This window comes from Theropithecus gelada, chromosome 19 (assembly GCF_003255815.1).
Source record: "Theropithecus gelada isolate Dixy chromosome 19, Tgel_1.0, whole genome shotgun sequence".
Taxonomy (NCBI): Eukaryota; Metazoa; Chordata; class Mammalia; order Primates; family Cercopithecidae; genus Theropithecus; species Theropithecus gelada.
In genome coordinates, this window is record NC_037687.1 from 7,412,363 (window position 1) to 7,434,535 (window position 22,173).

The window sequence follows — 22,173 nt, forward strand, 5'->3', positions numbered from 1 at the left end:
TCCAACAATGTCTAATTTCCTGAATGTCACTTTATAATCATAAAAGACTTTGCACAAATAATAACAATGGTGGCCGGGCGCGGTGGCTCAAGCCTGTAATCCCAGCACTTTGGGAGGCCGAGACGGGCGGATCACGAGGTCAGGAGATCGAGACCATTCTGGCTAACACAGTGAAACCCCGTCTCTACTAAAAATACAAAAACTTAGCCAGGCGAGGTGGCGGGCGCCTGTAGTCCCAGCTACTCGGGAGGCTGAGGCAGGAGAATGGCGTGAACCCGGGAGGCGGAGCTTGCAGTGAGCTGAGATCCGGCCACTGCACTCCAGCCTGGGTGACAGAGCAAGACTCCGTCTCAAAAAAAAAAAAATAATAATAATAATAACAATGGTTAGCATTACGGTGCGGAGCACTTACACTATCGCAAACACTGTAAGTGCTTTAGTTTGTTTTTATTTATATATATATATTTTTTTAATAGAGACAGGGTCTTGCTATGTTGTCCAGGCTAGTCTCGAATTCCTGCCTTCAGGTGACCCTCCTGCCTATGCCTCCCAAAGTGCTGGGATTACTGGTATGAACTACCGAGCCCGGTCTGTAAGTGCTCTAAACCGATTTCCTCATTCAGCTTTGTAACTCTATAGACACTAGCACTTTCTCTCTTTCACAGATGAGGAAACTGAGGCCCAAAGAAGTTAAGTTTTTGCTTAAGTCAGGATTTGAACTCACAGCCTGAGCTCCTGATCACCAGTCCATTGCCACATGATGCCCTTTGATTTTGATTTTATTTATTTATTTATTTGTTTGTTTGTTTGTTTCTAGACAGAGTCTTGCTCTGTCACCCAGGCTGGAGGGCAGTGGTGCCATCCCGGCTCACTGCAACCTCCTCCTCCCAGGTTCAAGCCATTCTCCTGCCTCAGCCTCCCAAGCAGCTGGGATTGCAGGCATGTGCCACCATACCTGGCTACTTTTTGTATTTTTAGTAGAGACGGGGTTTCACCATGTTGGCTAGGCTGGTCTCAAACTCCTGACCTCAGGTGATCCACCCGCCTCAGCCTCCCAAAGTGCTGGGATTAGAGGCGTGAGCCACTGTGCCCAACCTGCCCTTTGTATTTTTAAAAAATATACTTTTAATTTTATATTTATAGGAAAGTACAAAGAAAACAGAGACCGTCCCCTTAAGCCCTCTTCCCCATCTTCTCCTCATGTTATTTTTAATTTTTTTGAGACAGAGTCTCACTCTGTTGCCCAGGCTGGGGTGCAGTGGAATGATCACAGCTCACTGCAGCCTCGACTTCCTGAGTTTGCGAGATCTTCCCACCTCAGCCTCCCAAGTAGCAGGGACTACAATCTTATACCACCAAATCTGGCTATTTTTTTTTTTTTAAATGAGACTGGGTCTCGCTCTGTTGCCCAGGCTGGAGTGCAGTGGTGTGATCTTGGCTGACTGCACCCTCCACCTCATGGGCTCAAGCAATTCTCTCACCCCAGTCTCCCAAGTAGCTGGGACTGGAGGTGCATGCCATCACACCAGGATAATTTATTTTATTTTTATTTTTATTTTTGTAGAAACAGGGTTTTGTCATGTTGCCCGAGCTGGTCTTGAACTCCTGGGTTCAAGCGATCCACTCACCTCAGCCTCCCAAAGTGCTGGGATTACATATGTGAGCCACTGCGTCCACCCCACATTATTTTTATTTATTTATTTATTTGTTTAATTTTATTTTTTTTGAGACGGAATCTCACTCTGTCATCCAGGCTGGAGTGCAGTGGTGCCATCTCGGCTCACTGCAACCTCCGCCTCCCAGGTTAAACGATTCTCCTGCCTCAGTCTCCCGAGTAGCTGGGATGACAGGTGCGCACCACCACGCCTGGCTAATTTTTGTATGTTTAGTAGAGATGGGGTTTCACCATGTTGGCCAGGCTGGTGACGAACTCCTGACCTCAAGCGATCCGCCCTCCTCGGCCTCCCAAGGTACTGGGATGACAGGCGTAGCCACCGTTCCTGCCTTACATCATCTTAAATCATCCCCTCTCCCTAATGTCTCTGGCCTGTGAGGGTCTCTTCATCTTACCTTACTGCTTATGACTGTGACAGTCTTGAGAAGTACTAGCCAGGTATCTGGTACACAATCTCCCAATCTGGGTTTGTCTGATGTTTTATTAGAATGAGCCAGGGGTTGTGGTTTTTTAGAACTCTCCTGTCTCATCAAATCAGGAGGTCCATGCTATCCGCAGGACATACCTGGAGATGTCAACCTTAATCATTGTGAAGGTAACATCTCCAAAAGTAACTGCTTTTCAGTTTCCCTACTCTATTCTTTGGAAGCAAGTCATGACATCCATTCCACTCTCAGGGTGGTGGGAATTAAGTTCTTTCTCCTACAGACATCATTTGATTTTGATTTGCAGGACAACTCTTTGAGTTCAAGAAAGATTTGAGTTTGTGTGAAAGAAATGATATAGGGCTGGGTGCAGAAGCTCACGCCTGCAATCTCAGCGCTTTGGGAGGCTGAGGCAGGAGGATCCCTTGAGCTCAGGAGTCTGGGCAATATAGTGAGACCCTTGTCTCTACAACAAAAATGTTAAAAATTTAGCCAGGTGTGGTGGCACTCGCCTATAATCCTAGCTACTCGGGAGGCTGAAGTGGGAGCATGGCTTGAGCCCAGGTGTTCAAGGCTACAGTGAGCTATGATCTGCCACTGTGCTTTAGCCTGGGCCACAGAGCAAGACCCTGTCCCTAAAAAGAAAAAAGAAATAATGTGGGTAAAGGCCGGGTGTGGTGGCTCATGCCTGTAATCCTAGCACTTTGGGATACCAAGGCAGGAGGATGACTTGAGGTCAGGAGTTTGAGACCAGCCTGGCCAACATGGTGAGACCCCATCTCCATTAAAAACACAAAACAATTAGTGGGGTGTGGTGGCGCACGCCTGTAATCACAGCTACTCAGGAGGCTGAGGTGGGAGGATCCCTTGAACCCAAGAGGTGGAGGTTGCAGTGAGCCAAGACTGCACCACTGCACTGCAGCCTGGGCGACAGAGTGAGACTCCATCTCAAAGAAAGAAAGAAAGAAGGAAGGAAGGAAGGAAGGAAGGAAGGAAGGAAGGAAGGAAGGAAAGAAAGAGGATGTGGGTAGCACTTAGCATGATAGCATGATGTCTGGCACATACGGGCAACGGTACCTTGTATCATCATCATCATCCTCTTCATTTTTTTTTTTTTTTTGAGACGGAGTCTCGCTCTGTCGCCCAGGCTGGAGTGCAGTGGCCGGATCTCAGCTCACTGCAAGCTCCACCTCCCGGGTTCACGCCATTCTCCTGCCTCAGCCTCCCGAGTAGCTGCGACTACAGGTGCCGCCACCTTGCCCGGCTAGTTTTTTGTATTTTTTAGTAGAGATGGGGTTTCACCGTGTTAGCCAGGATGGTCTCTATCTCCTGACCTCGTGATCCGCCCGTCTCGGCCTCCCAAAGTGCTGGGATTACAGGCTTGAGCCACCGCGCCCGGCTTCATTTTTTTGTTATTGTCATATAAAGCCTTTTAGCCAATAAGAGGCAAAGCTAGCATTTAAATCATAGACCCGGCCGGGCGCGGTGGCTCAAGCCTGTAATCCCAGCACTTTGGGAGGCCGAGGCGGGTGGATCACGAGGTCAGGAGATGGAGACTATCCTGGCTAACATGGTGAAACCCCGTCTCTACTAAAAATACAAAAAACTAGCCGGGCGTGGTGGCGGGCGCCTGTAGTCTCAGCTACTTGGGAGGCTGAGGCGGGAGAATGGCGTGAACCCGGGAGGCGGAGCTTGCAGTGAGCCGAGATCACGCCACTGCACTCCAGCCTGGGAGACACAGCGAGACTCCGTCTCAAAAAAAATAAAAAATAAATAAATAAATAAATAAATAAATAAATAAATAAATAAATCATAGACCCTTGCCTCTGCAAAGCTGCAAAAATAAATAAAAATAATAATAAATCACAGACCCAGCCAGGTATGGTGGCTCATGCCTGTAATCCTAGCACTTTGGGAGGCCGAGGAGGGAAGATCATGAGGTCAAGTGATCGAGACCATCCTGGCCAACATGGTGAAAGCCAGTCTCAACTAAAAATACAAACATTAGCTGGGCATGGTGGTGCCTGCCTGTAGTCCCAGCTACTCAGCAGACTGAGGCAGGGGAATCACTTGAACTCGGGAAGCAGAGGTTGCAGTGAGCTGAGATCACGCCACTGCACTCTAACCCGTTGACAGACTGAGACTCTGTCTCAAAAAAGTAATTAAAAAAAAAAAATCACAGCCCCTAACCCTGTTCTCTGACCGCAAACCCCTCCCCACCTGTGTCAGGAGGCATGCAGGGGCCATAACACCCGTGTCTCATTCCCAGCAGACTGAGAAAGGTCCTCCCAAGGTAGGCCACGGTAGGCCAAGGTAGGCCTCCCCACAGGCCTACCTGCTTTTAAAGGTATTCAAAGCCAGACATGACAGTCTCTCCCATGGAGGAAACAGCCTCACAGCAAGTTAAACAAACAGAACAGAGAATGACTCACACTCCAGGTAATTAGAGAAGGTGGGCCTCTATGATAAAGTGGGGATGCTTTTCAGAGAACAGACACCACGCCGGACAGTCCTGTTCCTAGCCTTGACCTTTGAGGTTCTTTATGATTCGACCCCACCTATCCCTCCATGCTTCTCTCCCACTACTCAGGCTCCCCAGACTCCACGGCCCAGCCGCCCTGAAGTCTCATGGCTGTTCATACACATCACCTGTGCCTTGCTCATCCGGCGCTGTTCCTGGAACTCCCTCTCCCACCTAACTCTTACTCATCCTTTTAAGACAAAGCCCAGGCCCACTTCTTCCAGGAAGTCGGAATTAGGCTGGATAAGTGTCTGAATGTCTCTTAGGCCAGTTGCTCTCAGCCAAGGAAACATCTGGAGGCATTTTTTTTCAGGACCAGGGGAGCCACTGGCATCTAGGAGGTAGAGACCAGGGATGCTGCTCAACACCCTCCAGTGCATAGGAGACCACCCCTGCCACCACCACCGAGAATTATCCAGCCCTAATTGTCGAAAGTGCCAAGACTGAGAAAACCCTGCTCTGGGCCTAAGCTCATTGCATCTCCTTAGCTCTTAGAGCCCCCGATGCTTTATGATAAAGACTCATAAATGAGGCTGGGTGTGGTGGCTCACACCTGTAATCCCAGCATTTTGGGAGGCTGAGGCAGGCAGACCACCTAAGGTCAGGAGTTCAAGACCAGCCTGGTCAACATGGTAAAACCCTATCTCTACAAAAAATACAAAAATTAGCCAGGTGTGGTGGTGGGCACCTGTAATCCCAGCTACTCGGGAGGCTGAGGCAGGAGAATGGCTTGAACCTGGGAGGCAGAGTTTGCAGTGAGCCAAGATCACGCCACTGAACTCCAGCCTGGGCAACAGAGTGAGACTCTGTCATCTCAAAAACAAAACAAAATAAAAAAAAAACCAAAACAAAACAAGAGACTCATAAATGCGGAATGGTTGGATGGATAAAAGAAAGACGAGAGATGCTTCTCCTTCCTGATTATCTCTGAGAAAATTGGTTTCTATGTTGAGGGGAGGACTGCGTCCACCTGAAAGTTCCTATAACCAAGATAGCTATAGAAATAAGGTTTATGGCCAGACGCAGTGGCTTACGCCTGTAATCCCAACACTTTGGGAGGCCAGGGTGGGAGGATCACTTAAGGCCAGGAGTTCAAGACCAGTGTGGCCAATATGGTGAAACCTTGACTCTACTAAAAAAACTATATATATATATACAAAAATTTGCCAGGCTTGGTCATGCACACCTGTAGTCCCAGCTACTTGGGAGGCTGAGGCAGGAGAATCACTTGAACCCAGGAGGTGGAGGCTGCAGTGAGCCGAGATGGTGCCACTGCACAGCAGCCCGGGTGACAGAGGCTCCGTCTCAAGAAAAAAAAAGAAAAAAGAAAGAAAGGAAGGAAGGAAGGAAAAGAGAAAGAGAAAGAAAGAAATAAGGTTCAAAGGCCAGGCACGATGGCTCACGCCTACAGTCCCAGCATCTTAGGAGGCCCAGGCAGGCAGATCACTTGAGCCCAGGAGTTCAAGACCAACCTAGGCAACATGGCGAAACCCCATCTCTACAAAAAATACAAAAAAAGTAGCCAGGTGTGGTGGTGCATGCCTGTGGTCCCAGCTACTCGGGAAGCTGAGTTGGGAGGATGACTTGAGCCCAGGAGATGGAAGCTGCAATGAGCTATGATTGTGCCACTGCACTTCCAGCCTGAGTGACAGAGTGAGATCCTGTCTCAAAAAAAAAAAAAAAAAAAAGAAAAAGAAAAAAATAAGGTTCATGGCCCTAAGTCCAAAGGTCATAGCTACTCAGAGAAGAAACAGCTGCTCACTCATTGAGCCCTCATAAACTCCTGTGTTAGGGTTTCTGACCTCAGCTGCAGTAGGGTGCCTGACAAATTATGTCTTGCATTTCTGGGCCATCCAATTCCCTGAACATGCTCCCTTCCTCTGGACCATGAAGGTTGGACTTAAATTGAAGGCTGGTCCATTTGGGGATGTCACCCCCCAGCTTCTCAACTGGGGACTCTCAACAACATATTGTGCATGTTTTGAAGTGATTTGGTTTGGGGAAATCTTTTTTTCTAAAATAGAGACTGGGTCATGCTAGGTTTCCCAGCCTGGTCTCCTGGACTCAAGTGATCCTCCCTCCTCAGACTGCCAAAGTGTTAGGATTACAGGCATGAACCATCTTGCCTGGCCAGGGGGAGATCTTCTGGGCCTGGCTGACCAGCCAACCTTGGTGAGAGCTGCTCTGCTAGACTCCTGGTTACTGTTCAACTGCCTCCCCTGTGGAGGGGACTTGGATTAGACAGGCAACCTCAAGGCTGGGGTGTCTGATGGCAATTGAGAGGCTTCTGGTGCTGGGGGAAGCATCTGGCCTGTCCCCATCTGCCAAATAGCACCTGTGTGAAAGTGGATGGGGGAGGGTATGGTACGTGTTTCAAACTCTCAGCGCCCGTTTGAGGGTATCTGACAGCATCTGTACTGGGATTATCTAGTATGTGTTTGGGGGTATCTGCTGGACCTACGTGGAGTGTCTGACATATTTGGGGGTTACCTGGAAACCTGTTTTGGGTATCTGATGGCACCTGCCTGGGTGTCTGTGTTTAGGGGATCTGATGGTATGTATGCTGGGGTGTCTGAGACCACTGGAGAGAGATATGATTCATTTTTCCCAGACCAGCCTTTCTGAAGTCTAAGCTGCCTCTTTTCTGTTGTTGTTTTGAGACAGCTGTTGCCCAGGCTGGAGTGCAGTGGCCTGATCATAGCTCAATGCAGCCTGGACCTCCCAGGCTCAAGTCATCCTCCCACTTCAGCTTCTGGAGGGGTTGGGACCACAAGCAGGTGCCTCCACGCCCTGCTCATTTTAAAAACTGTTTTGTAGAGATGGGGTCTTGCTATGTTGCCCAGACTGGTGGTCCTGAATTCCTGGGCTGAAGTGATCCTCCCGCCACTCCCTGATGCTGCTGCTTTTTCTCAGGTGACAGACCCTGCCCTCTCCATTTCTTGGACTCTACCCGCTAAGACTCGCTACCACCGGGGTGCCCCGCTTAGGTACCTCCAATCCTAACAAGCCCCTAGGAGCCCACTGACAACCCTTCCAGGCATCCTTTGATTCTTCCAAAACACCCCCAGCTCCACTGTTCTCCCTTCTCCCTTGGGGTTCCCCCAACCCCGCTGTCCTCCCTCAGGGTCCCCCTAACTGTGCTGTACCCCCCTTGAAATCCCCCAACCCGCTGTCCTCCTCAGGACTCCCTCTCCCGCCCCGCTAATCACCCAGGCTTCCGTTAACCCCACAAAACGCCCACCTAACCCTGCTGCTCTCCCTCCGGATCCCCGCAACCCAGCTGTGCCCTCAGAGCCCCCGGCCCTACTGATAGCCAGGCTCGCATTGATCTCCTTCAAAAAGCCCCCCAACCCCGCTGCTGCCCCTCAAAAGTCGCCCTTATCCTCGCTGCGAGCACCCTCCCACTTCGGTGCCCGCACCCAGCTCAAGGTCGAGCCAACGACCCTCCCCGCGGCTCGGGGAGCAGCAGCCCCAGGTACCTGGGAGCGCCCCGCCCTCGAGGCCACGCCTCCTTCCGGGTCACGCCCTCTTCCCCGCCTCCGAGGCGGGTTGCGCATGCGCCACTCTCCTTGCGCGGCTTCCCGCTTCCGGCTCCCAGCTGCTGGTGACTGTGGCTCGGCGGAGGCCCGGCGGAGGTCGGGCGGAGGCGTCCGAGGCGGCTGCGAGAGTGGCAGAGGAGCTGGCGGAGAGCGGCCTGCGGGCGATCGGGCCGAGGTGAGGGGGGCGGCGGCGGGGCGGTCACTAGGAAAACGGGGCTCAGGAGGGGGCCCTCGCTCTTTTCAGGGGGTGGCCTGGGGCGCGGGACCCCCGAGGCTGCCTCGGGCCTCCCACCGGCTCCTGGGGGACTCCTCCAGGCAGGCGAACGGATGCTGGCGTGCAGGCTGCTCCTTCAATGCGTGGAGGCTCTAGGCGGCGATTGCAGGGTGCACAGGTGCAGACGATGCCCGCCGGCTCCGTCCGAGCCCCAGCCAGTCCTGGGGTGCTGCAACTTACCCTCCTCCAGGAGAGGAGAGGAGGGGTCACTCGGGCCCCAGCCTCTGCTCCTCGTTCAGGAGCGCCCGGGGCAGGACCAGGGATGGCATGGAACCCACCACAGTACCCAGCACCGTCGTGTTTCAGGCCTCCCGGAGCAGACAGCCCTCCCTGGCAGGGAGCGTTTGGGTGTAAAACAATGAGAACTATCTGTGCCTTGGGTTTTAGTTTCTTGTGTAAGAACTCAGCTGGTGCTTTCATTGCGGACGGGAGCGAGAAGCTTTCCCCTGGTCCTTGTATGTTTCCTTTTGTTTTACGTTTTAAAATTTCAACTTTTATTTTAGATTGAGGGGGTACATGTACGGGTTTGTTACCTGGATATATTGCGTGATGCTGAGGTTTGGGGTGCGACTGATCTCGTCACCCAGGTACTGAGCATAGTACCCAATAGTTAGTGTTTCAACCCTTGCCCTCCTCCTTCCCTCCCCGCTCTGGTGGAGCCCGGTTTCTGTTGCCTTCTTTGTGTCCATGAGTTCCCAAGGTTTAGCTCCACTTACAAGTGGGAAAGTGCAGTATTTGGTTTTCTGTTCCTGCGTTAATTCGACTAGTGCTTGAGTGTTTTGCTGTAGCTATCTGCCCCTTATCTCTTGCTCTGTTGAGATTAAAGCCTGGACCACAGGGTTAAAAAACATTCTTAAAGTTCTACCATAGAAGCAAAGCGGCCAACACAGCGTTTGCCCCTTTGCCTTGTTTTCGTGGAGATGAAACTCCAGCCAGTAGCTTTGAAAGGCCCCATTCTCTTCCCATTGACCAGAGAGTGAGTTCAGGACAATGTAGACAGCCCAGTGGCCAAGGGATGAGCTTTGCAGGTGTCTGGGTGAATGATTAATTCTCCACCTGTAAGAAGTGTCAGGAGCGGCCGGGCGCGGTGGCTTAAGCCTATAATCCCAGCACTTTGGGAGGCCAAGGCGGATGAATCATGAGGTCAAGAGATCGAGACCATCCTGGCAAACATGGTGAAACCCCGTCTCTACTAAAATACAAAAATTAGCCCGGCATGGTGGCGGGCGCCTGTAGTCACAGCTACTCTGGAGGCTGAGGCAGGGGAATCACTTGAACTCGGAAGGCGGAGGTTGCAGTGAGTCGCGATCGGGCCACTGCACTCCAGCCTGGCGACAGAGCAAGACTCCGTCTACAAAAAAAAAAAAAAAAAAAAAAAAAAATGAAGTGTCAGGAGCACAGGCTTGAGGTCAGATCCAAGCTGGGTTCTGGTCCCAGTTGTACCACGTGTTAGCAGTGTAACTTCACTAAGTTTCCGTCTTCCCGTCTTTAAATGGGAGTATGGATTGGTTGGGGTTTCTATGCGATAATCTGTGTAAGGTGCATCATAGAAGTGTCTGGCATATGGCAAACTTTCCATCAGTGTTCTACACCGTTTGCCTACGTGAATGCTGCCAGGCTTGGATGTTTGGGTTAACATTCCCAATATAAAGAGTTTGGAAAATTTGAGCATCTCGGATGTTGTTTGGAACGGGTCAGGGTTTACACTTTGTCAGTAGTTTGCTATTTTCTGCAGGTCAACAAGCCTTTCTGAGAAAAGAAAAAAAAAAAAAAAAAAGAAGATGTGTTTGTTCTAGAGCAAAAAAGAGCAAACAGCTGGAAGGCATAATACATTTCATTTTTATAAACATTACTTTGTTTTGGTTTTGTACAGCTTATTTTGCTTTTGTTTTCTTCTGAAATTAGTATGTGATTTTACTTAAAAAAAATTTTTTTTTTCTTTTTAGAGACAGGGTCTCACTCTGTTGCCCAGACTGGAGTGCAACAGCACAGTCATAGCTCACTACAGCCTCAAACTCCTGGGCTCAAATAATCCTCCTGCCACAAACTCCCAAGTAGCTGGGACTACAGGCACGTGCCTCCATGTCTGGCTAGTTTTAAAAAATTTTTTGAGCTGGGCGCCGTGGCTCACGCCTGTAATCCCAGCACTTTGGGAGGCCGAGACGGGCGGATCATGAGGTCAGGAGATCGAGACCATCCTGGCTAACATGGTGAAACCCCGTCTCTACTAAAAATACAAAAAATTAGCTGGGCATGGTGGTGTGCACCCGCAGTCCCAGCTACTTGGTAGGCTGAGGCAGGAGAATGGCGTGAACCCAGGAGGTGGAGGTTGCAGTGAGCCAAGATCGTGCCACTGCACTCCATTCTAGGCGACAGAATGAGACTCTGTCTCAAAAAAAAAAGAAGGCCGGGCGCGGTGGCTCAAGCCTGTAATCCCAGCACTTTGGGAGGCCGAGACGGGCGGATCACGAGGTCAGGAGATCGAGACCATCCTGGAGAACACGGTGAAACCCCGTCTCTACTAAAAAAATACAAAAAACTAGCCGGGCGAGGCGGCGGGCGCCTGTAGTCCCAGCTACTCGGGAGGCTGAGGCAGGAGAATGGCGTAAACCCGGGAGGCGGAGCTTGCAGTGAGCTGAGATCCGGCCACTGTACTCCAGCCCGGGCGACAGAGCCAGACTCCCTCTCAAATAAAAAAAAAAAAAAAAAAAAAAAAAATTTTTTTTTTTGGTGGAGTCTTGCTATGTTGCCCAGCTGGTCTTGAAGTCCTGGACTCAGGTGATCCTCCCACCTCAGCCTCCCAAAGTGCTAGGATTACAGGCATGAGCTGCCAGAGCCTGTGGTTTTTGTTTTTGTTTTTGTTTTTTTAATTGACAGATAACAGTGTATGTATTTATCATGTACAACATGACGTATTCTTGAAAAATGCAAGAGGAGCAGATGTTAAGTACTCTCACCACAAAAATGAGAGCTATGCGAAGCGCTGTGTTTGTTGCTAAGCTAGATATAACCATGCCATGGTATATATATACTTCAAATGTGTTTCGTTTTTCCTTTTTCTTTTTTTGTTGAGACGCTCTTGCTCTAGCGCCCAGGCTGGCGTGTAGCGGTGTGATCTTGGCTCACTGCAACCTCCGCCTCCCAGGTTCGAGCAATTCTCCTGCCTCAGCCTCCCAAATAGCTGGGATTACAGGCATCTATCACCACGCCCGGCTAATTTTTGTATTTTTAGTAGAGGCCGGGTTTCGCCATGTTGGCCAGGCTGATGTTGAATTCCTGACCTCAGGTGATCTCCCCTCCTTGGCCTCCAAGAGTGCTGGGATTACAGGCATGAGTCACCACGCCCGGTCATATTTCATTTTTAAGTGGCATACCTTAAAGAAGCAGAAAAGAGACCGGGCACCATGGCTCACACCTGTAATCCCAACACCTTGGGAGGTCGAGGTGGGCAGAGAGGCCAGGAGTTCAAGACCAGCCTGGCCAACAGGGTGAAACCCCATCTCTACTAAAAAAATACAAAAATTAGCTGGGCATGGTGGCGTGCGCCTGTAATCCCAGCTACTTGGGAGGCTGAGGCAGGAGAATCGCTTGAACCTGGGAGGCAGAGGTTGCAGTGAGCCGAGATCGCACCACTGCACTCCAGCCTGGGCAACAGAGCTAGACTCCGTCTCAAAATAAAAAAAAAAGAAAGAAAGAAAAGAGATTCTTTGGTTCTTTCTCTCTTTCTTGCTTAAATTGACTTGAGAATGTCCCCACTTTGAAAGGGGAAGTGGCACATGCATTGTTTCTGGCGTAGCTGTGGTATAATTTTCATTCTTGTCACACAGTAGCGATTACAGCTTCAAGGCCATTGCCCTTGGTGGGCCAGGGTCGAGGTGACTGGCTGTGCCTCCCTGGGTGTTTACCTAGCACATGTTTAACATAGTTCCGATCCTGTGTCAAGATCTCCCTCATTCTCAGTCGTCCTGGGTCACGTTCCCATGTCTTCCAACTCTATGACTTACAAAACATTTTTGCTGCCAGCTCTCTGAAAATCATTTAAAAGCCCAGAGTCCTTATATGACGTCCAGCCAATCGCTGTTTCTTTGTTATTTGTTAGGTAAACTTTACTTTCCCCCTGAGATGGTCAAGAGCTACCGTGTTTTGAAAACCCTCTCTCTAGGTGCAAAACAGCACCAGTGGAAGCGCCGCAGCTGCCTGGAGGAATGTTTTAGGAGGAGGATTGTGGCTGGGCGAGGGAGGGAAACTGGGTAAACTAATGTCCTCTGAGGGCGTTCAGTGACAGCAGTTGTTCTCATTTTTATGATGCAGATTAAGTTGTATGTGAGCTAAATTAAGTTTGCTTGCTTCTCTGCTTTTGTCGGAGATAGATTCATAGTTTCAACTGAGTATAGAGTTCTAGTCTGGTTATGTTCAATGTGTTCAAGCAGTAGATACACTCATGTTTTTGTTTTTCCTTTTTTTTTTTTTTTTTTTGAGACAGTTTTGCTCTTACTACTCGGGCTGGAGAGCAGTGGTGCGATCACAGCTCACTACAGCCTTGACCTCCTAGGCTCAAGCAATCCTACCACTTCAGTCTCCCAAGGAGCTAGGACTATAGGCGCACACCACCGCGCCCAACTGATTTTTGTATTTTTGTGTGTATGTTAGAGACAGGGTTGCCCAGGCTGGTCTCAAACTCCTGGGCTCAAGCGATCCTCCTACCTTCGTCTCCAAAGTGTTGGCGGTGAGTCACTGTGCACGGCTTCATACACTGATTTATGGTCATATATTGAAAAAAATATATATTCTAAAGGTTTCACTAACAGTACACATTTAATACATTGTAGATGGTTACATTTTTTTTTTTAATTTTTTTTAGACGGAGTCTCGCTCTGTCGCCCAGGCTGGAGTGCAGTGGCTGGATCTCAGCTCACTGCAAGCTCCGCCTCCCGGGTTCATGCCATTCTCCTGCCTCAGCCTCCTGAGTAGCTGGGACTACAGGCGCCCACCACCTTGCCAGGCTAATTTTTTGTATCTTTTAGTAGAGACGGGGTTTCACCGTGTTAGCCAGGATGGTCTCGATCTCCTGACCTCGTGATCCGCCTGTCTCGGCCTCCCAAAGTGCTGAGATTACAGGCTTGAGCCACCACGCCCGCCCAGATGGTTACATTTTTAATTCATGTCACTTTTTAAATACAGCAGCTTTGTTGAAATATAATTAGCACAGCATAAAATTCACCTTTTAAAAGTGTACCATTTGGTGTGTTTTAGTATATTCACAGAGTTAAGCAACAGTCATCAGTATTTAATTCCAGGACATCTTATCATTTAAAAAAAAAAAACAACAAAAAACAGATAGGGTCTTGCTGTGTTGTCCAGGCTAAATTCAAACTCCTGGGTTCAAACGATCCTCCTGCCTCAGCCTCCTGAGTAGCTGGGACTACAAGTGTCGGCCACAATACCTGGCTCAGCTCATCGTTCTTATGGGTGAGTTTCAGGAGGAGAGAAAGTGAAAAGAGGGAGTTGGTCTGGAGAAAGTCTCGCCACAAAAATGAAAACAAAAATTGGCCGGGCACGGCAGCTCACACCTGTAATCCCAATACTTTGGAAGGCTGAGGCAGGAGGACTACTTGAGGCCAGGAGTTCAAGACCAGCCTGGGTAGCATAGCAAGAATCCTATCTCTACAAAAAATTGAAAAATTGGCCAGATGTGATGGCTCACACCTGTGACCCCAGCTACTTGGGAGGCTGAGATGGGAGGATTGCTTGAGCCTGGGAGGTCAAGGCTACAGAGAGCTGTGATCACACCATTGCACTCCAGCCTTGGTAACAAAGCAAGATCTTATATCTAAATAAATAAATAAATAAATAAATATTTATAAATGAAAAGAGGGAGTCCTGAGCAGGTGCTTTCTCATTGCAGTGTGGGATGGAAGGAGGGGAGGACCGTGTCAAATTACTTGGCAGGAATCTAGCATCATCTTGCATACAGGGACATCCCAGTTACGCTCTGTGTATAGAGACCTCCAATTTGCTGAGGTTTCATTTGAAGAGCGACATTGAGTTTAGAAACAGTAGTAAGTTGGGAAGTTATCCACAGTAGGGGTTACCGGACTCAGTAGTTCCCTTACAAGGGTGAAATGGATAGTGACGGACCAGATAGAATGTAGAGCAAAGGATTTTAGCATCCTTGGGCGCTGGAGGCAGCAAGGGGTCAGCTCTGTGGTGCTGATAGTGCCAGGGTGTGGTGGCCAATGGTGGGTCCATGTGACCCTTTGTGATGTCCACTTGGGGGCTCCTAACCAATGAGGTTTTGTTTGTTTTGGTTTTGAGTCAGGGTCTTGCTCTGTCGCCCAGGCCGGAGTGCAGTGTCACGATCATAGCCCACCGCAGCCTCAACCTCCTGGGTTCAAGTGATCCTCCCACCTCAGCCTCCCAAATAGCTGGAACCACAGGCGCACACCATCACGCCTGACTAATTTTTTTATATTTTGGAGAGAGGGGTCTTACCATGTTGCCCAGGCTGGTCTTGAACTCCTGCACTCAAGCAATCTGCCCGCCTTGGCTTCCCGAAGTGCTGGGATTATAGGCATGAGCTGTTGTGTCCGTCCCTAAGAGAGACAGGAAGATGAAAAAATTGGGACCCTCCTACGGGGTTGGTGGGAATATAGGTTGGTGTAGCTGCCTTGGGAAACAGGCAGTTCCTCAAAAGCTTAAACCTTGAATTAACATAGGACCCAGCAATTCTGTTCCTCCGTAGATTCCTAAGACGAATGAAAACATAGGTCTACACAAAAACTTGCAGAGGAATGTTCATAGTAGCATTATTCCAAATAGCCAGAAAGCAGAGGCAACCTAAATGTCCATCAGCTGAGGAATGGATACATAAAATGTCATCCCACCATACTGTGGAATATTACCTGGCCATGAAAAAGAAGTTCTGATACACAGATGAACCTGGAAAAAACTTGCTCAGTGAAAGAAGCCAGCCCCCAAAGGCCACCTGCTATATGATTCCATTTATATGAAATGTATACAACAGGCGAATCCACAAGGACAGAAAGTGGATTAGTGGTTGCCACGGGCTAGGGGTAGTGGAGTGGGGAGTGGTGGCCAAGGTAACGGGTTTTCTTTTTAAGGGGATGGAGGCATTCTAAAATTGATTGTAGGCTGGGCACAGTGGCTGATGCCTGTAATCCCAGCATTTTGGGAGGCCAAGATGGGCAGATCACGAGATCAGGAGTTGGAGACCAGCCTGGCCAACATGGTGAAGCCCGATCTCTACTAAAAATACAAAAATTAGCCAGGCGTGGTGGTGCATGCCTGTAGACCCAGCTACTCGGGAGGCTGAGGCATAAGAATTGCCTGAACCCCAGAGACGGAGGTTGCAGTGAGCCGAGATCCTGCCACTGCACTTCAGCCTGGGAGACGGAGCGAGACTCTTGTCTCAAAAAATAATAAATACAATAAATAAATAAATAAAATAGATTGTGATGATAGATGCACAACTCTGTGAATATACTAAGAACCATTGAATCGGACGCTTTCAAAGGGTGAATCGTGTGGTACAAGAATTCTATCTCAATAAAGCAGTTACAAAGAGAGGAAGAGATGGGATAAGAACTGGAAGCACAGTGACAATGGGACAGAATTTTAAGGAACAGTTTGAGACTGAGTAGCAGGAAGACTGGGGGGTAAAGCTAAGAGAACCCTAAAGGAAGGGGGACCAGCTTGCCCTGTAAGTGGTGTGGGGCTAGGTTAATAGATTGCCGAATGCTCAGGAGAATGAATGTCAGTATGCCCATGTGCTGGTCCCTGCCATGTAGGACCACGTAGGAGAAGGTTACAAAGTGTGTCTGTGCCATCCAGTGTGACGAGGTGAGAGCCTCGCAGCAGGTATAGCCCAGGCATGACCCAGAAAACCCTCTTGACCAGCTGCTGCTGGCCAAGATAATTACGTTATCGCAATTTATAGTATCGCAAATTTAAAATTGGGATAATGTAATTCACATACCATACAATTCACCCTTTTACAGTGTACAATTCAATGTGTTTGTTTTGTTTTTTTCAAGACAGAGTCTCACTCCGTCACCCAGGCTGGAGTGCGGTGGCACAATTTCAGCTCACTGCAACCTCCGCCTCCTGGGTTCAAGCGATTCTCCTGCCTCAGCCTCCCAAGTAGCTGGGACTACAGGTGCAGGCCACCATGCCCGACTAGCTTTTGTATTTTTAGTAGACATGGGGTTTCACCATGTTGGTCAGGCTGGTCTCGAACTCCTGACCTCAAGTGATCTGCCCGCCTTGGCCTCCCAAAGTGGTGGGATTACAGGCATGAGCCACCACACCCGGCCAAATCAGTGATTTTTACTATGTTCACAGAGTCATGCAGCTGTCACTACTATAATTTCAGAACATTGTCCTCACCCACAAGAAAAGCTCACACCCTTAGCTTTCACTGCCCATTCCCCTATCCTCCCAGCCCCCAGCAGCCACAACCCTACTTTCTGTCTCTAGATCTGTCTATTCTAGATTTTTCATATCAGTGGAATCTTACAGTATACTTGACGTATTAATGTGGCTTCTTTTACTTAGCATAACGATTGTAAGGTTCATTTACGTTGTTGCCTAAACTTAGCTTTTTCTTTCTTTTCTTTTTTTTTTAGACAGTCTTGCTCTGTTACCCAGGCTAGGAGCAATCATAGCTCACTGAAGCCTTGACCTCCTGGGCGCAAGCGATCCTCCCGCCTCGTCCTCCTAAGTAGCTGGCACTACAGGTGTGTGCCACCATGCCCGGCTAATTTTTTATTTTTTGTAGAGATGAAGCCTTGCCATGTTGCCCAGGCTGGTCTTGAATTCCTGGGCTCAAGAGATCCTCCTGCTGGGCGCAGTGACTCACACCTGTAATCCCTGCACTTTGGGAGGCCAAGGCAGGCGGATCACCTGAGGTTGGGAGTTCAAGACCTGCCTGGCCAACATGGCAAAACCTCATCTCTACTAAAAATACAGAAATTAGCCAGGCGTGGTGGCTGGTGCCTGTAATCCCAGCTACTGACGAGGCTGAGGCAGGAGAATCGCTTGAACCCGGGAGGCGGCGGAGGTTGCAGTCAGCTGAGATTGAGCCAGTGCACTTCAGCCTGGGCAACAGAACGAGACTCCCTCTCAAAAAAAAAAAAAAAAAGAGAGCGATCCTCCTGCCTCAGCCTCACAGAGTGCTGGGTTTACAGGTGTGAGCCACTGCATCTGGCCTAGTTATTTGTGATCTGTAAGAAGAACTTTGAAGGAATAGTAAGGAGCACCTTGCCAGAGGCAGGTACGGGCTGCCCTGGGGCTGTTTCACTCAGTTGACCTGACCTTGTGTGCTCATTGTTGATCCCTTCCCTGTCCTGGCTCCAGGGAGCCAGTTAGATGCTTGAGGGGTTTCTTGGGCTGGGTTCTCTGTTGTCCTGTAAATACCAACTGATCTGGACAACTGTTGTCAAGTCACAAAAAGCAGAAAGAAACACAGTTAGTTAGAAACCCAAAGCAAACCCACTCTGAGAGGCTGAGGCAGAAAGATCTCTCTCTCTCTCTCTCTTTTTTCTTTTTTTTTTTTTGAGACGGAGTCTCGCTCTGTCACCCAGGCTGGAGTGCAGTGGCACGATCTTGGCTCACTGCAACCTCCACCTCCTGCGTTCCAGCGATCCTCCTGCCTCAGCCTCCCCAGTAACTGGGATTACAGGCGCCCACCACCACACCTGGCTAATTTTGGTATTTTTAGTAGAGACGCGGTTTTGCCATGTCTTTACTAAAAGGCCTTTTAGATAGATCGTGGAGCTAATCTGACCTGAACATCCCAGTCCTGGAGTATGTTAGCATGAGGGTAGCTTCCCGTTGGTCTGGAAGGTTCGCCCAATGGTTGGGCCTGAAGACAGGGGCCTCTGGCAGTCTCTTGTAGCTCCTTCAGATGGGTTCATTTTGTTTTGACCAAAAACAGAACATTCTATACCATGATCCAGTGGGTACACATACAATAATAGGTTGCAAAGTGTTACCAAACCGTACTCATCTTTATTGTGTGCGACAGACTCGGGTGCTTTATTTTTATTTTTATTTTTTTTGAGAAATGGAGTCTCACTCTTTCACCCAAGCTGGAGTGTAATGGCATGATCTTGGCTCACTGCAACCTCTGTCTACTGAGTTCAAGTGATTCTCCTGCGTCAGCCTCCCCAGTAACTGGGATTATAGGTGTCCGCCACTATGCCCAGCTAATTTTTTGTATTTTTAGTAGAGATGAGGTTTCACCATGTCGGTCAGGCTGGTCTCGAACTCCTGACCTCAGACAATCCGCCCACGTCGGCCTCCCAAAGTGTTGGGATTACAGGCGTGAGCCACTGTGCCCTGCGACCTCTTCCAACTTCTAAAAGTGGCCCCAGGGATTCTTGGCTTGTGGCCACGTCATTCCCCACCCTCTGTGGTCACGTGGCCTTCACTTGTGTGTGTGTTTCCCGTCTGTATCTGTGTCTCTAAATCTCCCTCTCCTTTCTCTACACAGACACCAGTCATAGGCTCTAGGGCCCACCCTAAATTGAAATTTCATCCCGAGATCCTTAACTAATGACCTCTGCCCAGGCTCCTTCTCGAAGAAGTCCACCTTCCAGGGTTCTCGGTGGACATGAATTTTGGTGGGACACTGTTCAGCCCACTTCAGGAACCTCCTATTTCTAGTGATTTGTAAACAACAAATTTGTTTTGTTTTAGTTTTTGAAACAGGGTCTTGCTCTGTTGCCCAGGTTGGAGTACAGTGGTGCGATCATAGCTCACTGCAACCTCTACCTGCCTGCCTCAAGCAGTCGTCCTGCCTCAGCCTCCTGAATAGCTGGGACCGCAGGCATGCACCACCACACCTGGCTAATTGTGGGTTTTTTTAATGTTATTTTGTAGAGACGGGGTTTCGCCATATTGCCCAGGCTGGTCTTAAACTCTTGGGCTCAAGGGATCCTCCTACCTCAGCCTCCCAAAACACTGGGATTCCAGGTGTGAGCCACCATTCCCAGCCTAGAACAAGTTTACAAGTCATTGGTATTCATTTCTTAGGTTCTTTACACCACAGTGATTTTCCAGTATTTTGAAGTTGAAGTAAATGTAGAAGGGCTCACTCTTTAGAACCAGTTCATTGCAGAGAGGAAAGAGGACGTCTTCAGGAGAACTCCACATTCTTTGTTGTTGTTGTCGTTATTGAGACGGAGTCTCGCTCTGTCGCCCAGGCTGGAGCACAGTAGCGCTTTCTCAGCCCACTGCAACCTCCACTGCCCGCCCAGGTTCAAGCGATTCTCGCGCCTCAGCCTCCCAGGTAGCTGGGATTACAGGCGCGTGCCACCATGCTTGGCTAATTTCTTTGTATTTTTAGTAGAGACGGGGTTTGACCACGTTGGCCAGGCTGCTCTCAAACTCCTGGTGATCCACCCACCTCGGCCTCCCAAAGTGCTGGGATGACAAGCGTGAACCACCACACCTGGCTCCGGATTCTTTTTGAAAACTTCTAAATCTGATTTCTCTGTGAATTTGCCAAAAAGTATGAGTAGGAACCTGATGTTATAGTATGTCAAATGTCTGGCCGTGTGCCTATACTCCATATCATCTACTCCTTCCCCTGCATTCAGATACCACCTTCATCAAACACAAAAGTTTTATAGATTCAGAGAGGGCGGCGAAAAACAAAGCAGCTGCCTACCCCTGCACCTAGCTTACAAGCTGCCCTTGAGACACAGGGTATGTTAAAATATATTCAAGCTCACACTGTTGCAATTCTAAAAGGAATACTAATGAAGGTCTTTGCAAGGTTCTGGAATTTTCCTAGCATAGGAGCTGATTGCTGACTTACATTAATAGTTATAGCCATCATACTCAGGATGGTAGGGAACTTGAGATCTGAGGTGCTCAGAAACCAACCACTCAGGCACCGTGGCTCCTGCTGGTAATCCCAACACTTTGGGAAGCCAAGGTGGGCAGATCACCTGAGGTCAGGAGTTCGAGACCAGCGTGGCCAACATGGTGAAAACCCTGTCTCTACTAAAAATACAAAAATTAGCTGGTTGTGATGGCGGGCGCCTGTAATCCCAGCTACTCGGGAAGCTGAGGCAGGAGAATCGCTGGAACCCCAGGGGCGGGGGTTGAAATGAGCCGAGATTGAGCCACTGTACTCCAGCCTGGGCGACAGAGTGAAACTGCGTCTCAAAAAAAATAAAACAAAAAAAGAAACCAACCTCTTTGCTACTTGTTTTGTGGCCTGTTTGCTCCCAGCATGGACAATTTCAGGGCTCTGGAATTCAGTAATGACTGCACAGCGAATCCACTTTGCCACTTCTTTTATTCCGGTTCCTTCTGCACATCAGGGATAGAGCAGTAGGAGTTCCCAGACTGAATGAGCCCAGCTGGGTGCATTTGAATTCTTGGAAATAGGCCCTCCCTTCCAGAACAAACCAATTAGATATAGTAGACCAGGGACCAGCAAACTTTTTCTGTTAAGAGCCAGGTAGTAGGCTGGGTGCGGTGGCTTATACCTGTAATCTCAGTACTTCAGGAAGCCGAGGTTGGCTTGATCCCAGGATCATAACTTGATCCCAGGAGTTGGAGACCAGCCTGGGTAATATGATGAAACCCTGTCTCTACTAAAAATACAAAAATTAGCCAGGCATGGTGGCTCACACCTGTAATCCCAGCTACTTGGGGGTCTGAGACAGGAGAATTGCTTGAACTCAGTAGGTGGAAGTTGCAGTGAGCCGAAATCGCACCACTGCCTCCAGCCTGGATGACAAAGTGAGACCCTGTTTCAAAAAAAAAAGAGCCAGATAGTAAATATTTCAGACTTTGCAGACCACATAGCCTCTGTCACAGCAACTCAACTCCAAAAAAGCTGCAGACAACAGAGAAACAAGTGGGTGTGGCTGTGTTCTGATAAAACTTTATTTACAAAAACAGGTGGCCAGCCCACAGACAGTAGGGGTTCACCAGCCCCTACAGTAAACTCATCATTTTTACAGTTCTGTTTCTAGGGCCACGATGATCTGACTGTAAATTTGGCGAGGGACGCGGGTTAGGGAACAGGAGGACCTCGCCTGTCTCATGAGCTCAGCAGCTGTGTGCCAGGTTGACGTCTGCACAATCTGGGCCCGTGCATGAGTAGCAGCTCCCCAAGGGGCCCCTCTTTATCCTGCAGTGCATTTTCTAAGGAGATAATGATCTGTTGTGGTGTTTGCAAGCCTGGGGGTGTTCACCATAGAGTTTGGGTCCCCCTACCCGGGTTAAAACAAGACCGAGTGCAGTGGCTCACGCCTGTAATCTCACACGTCAGGAGGCTAAGGCGGAAGGATCTCTTGAACCCAGGAGTTCAAGACCAGGCTGGGCAACATAGTGAGACCTCATCTCTACAAAAAGAAATATATAAACTTAGCCAGGCATGGTGACTACAGGTAGGTAGTGTGCACCTGTAGTCCTAGCTACTTGGGAGGCTGAGGCAGGAAGATCGCTTGAGTCCAGGAGTTCGAGACTGCCGTGAGCTGTGATTGCACCACTGCACTCCAGCCTGGGCAAGAGCGAGACCCTGTTCCTTTTAAAAAAAAAAAGAAAGAGCCAGGCGCGGTGGCTCACGCCTGTAATCCCAGCACTTTGGGAGGCCGAGACGGGCGGATCACGAGGTCAGGAGATCGAGACCATCCTGGCGAACACGGTGAAACCCCGTCTCTACTAAAAAATACAAAAAACTAGCCGGGCGAGGTGGC

The 22,173-nt window shown here is 49.3% G+C and overlaps 1 protein-coding gene across 2 annotated transcripts in view; it reads left to right on the forward strand.

Moving 5' to 3' along the window:
* ARHGEF18 (Rho/Rac guanine nucleotide exchange factor 18) overlaps positions 1 to 22,173 on the forward strand; it is a 125,297-nt gene that overhangs the window by 40,007 nt on the left and 63,117 nt on the right. Inside the window, exon 1 of one of the 2 annotated variants that reach the window (XM_025367801.1) lies at positions 8,190 to 8,335. The exons of the other annotated variant lie outside the window; for it this stretch is intronic. The gene's annotated coding sequence lies outside the window, so the exon portion shown is untranslated. Of the gene's footprint in view, positions 1 to 8,189; positions 8,336 to 22,173 lie in introns of those variants that run through there. 2 annotated transcript variants of the gene reach the window in all.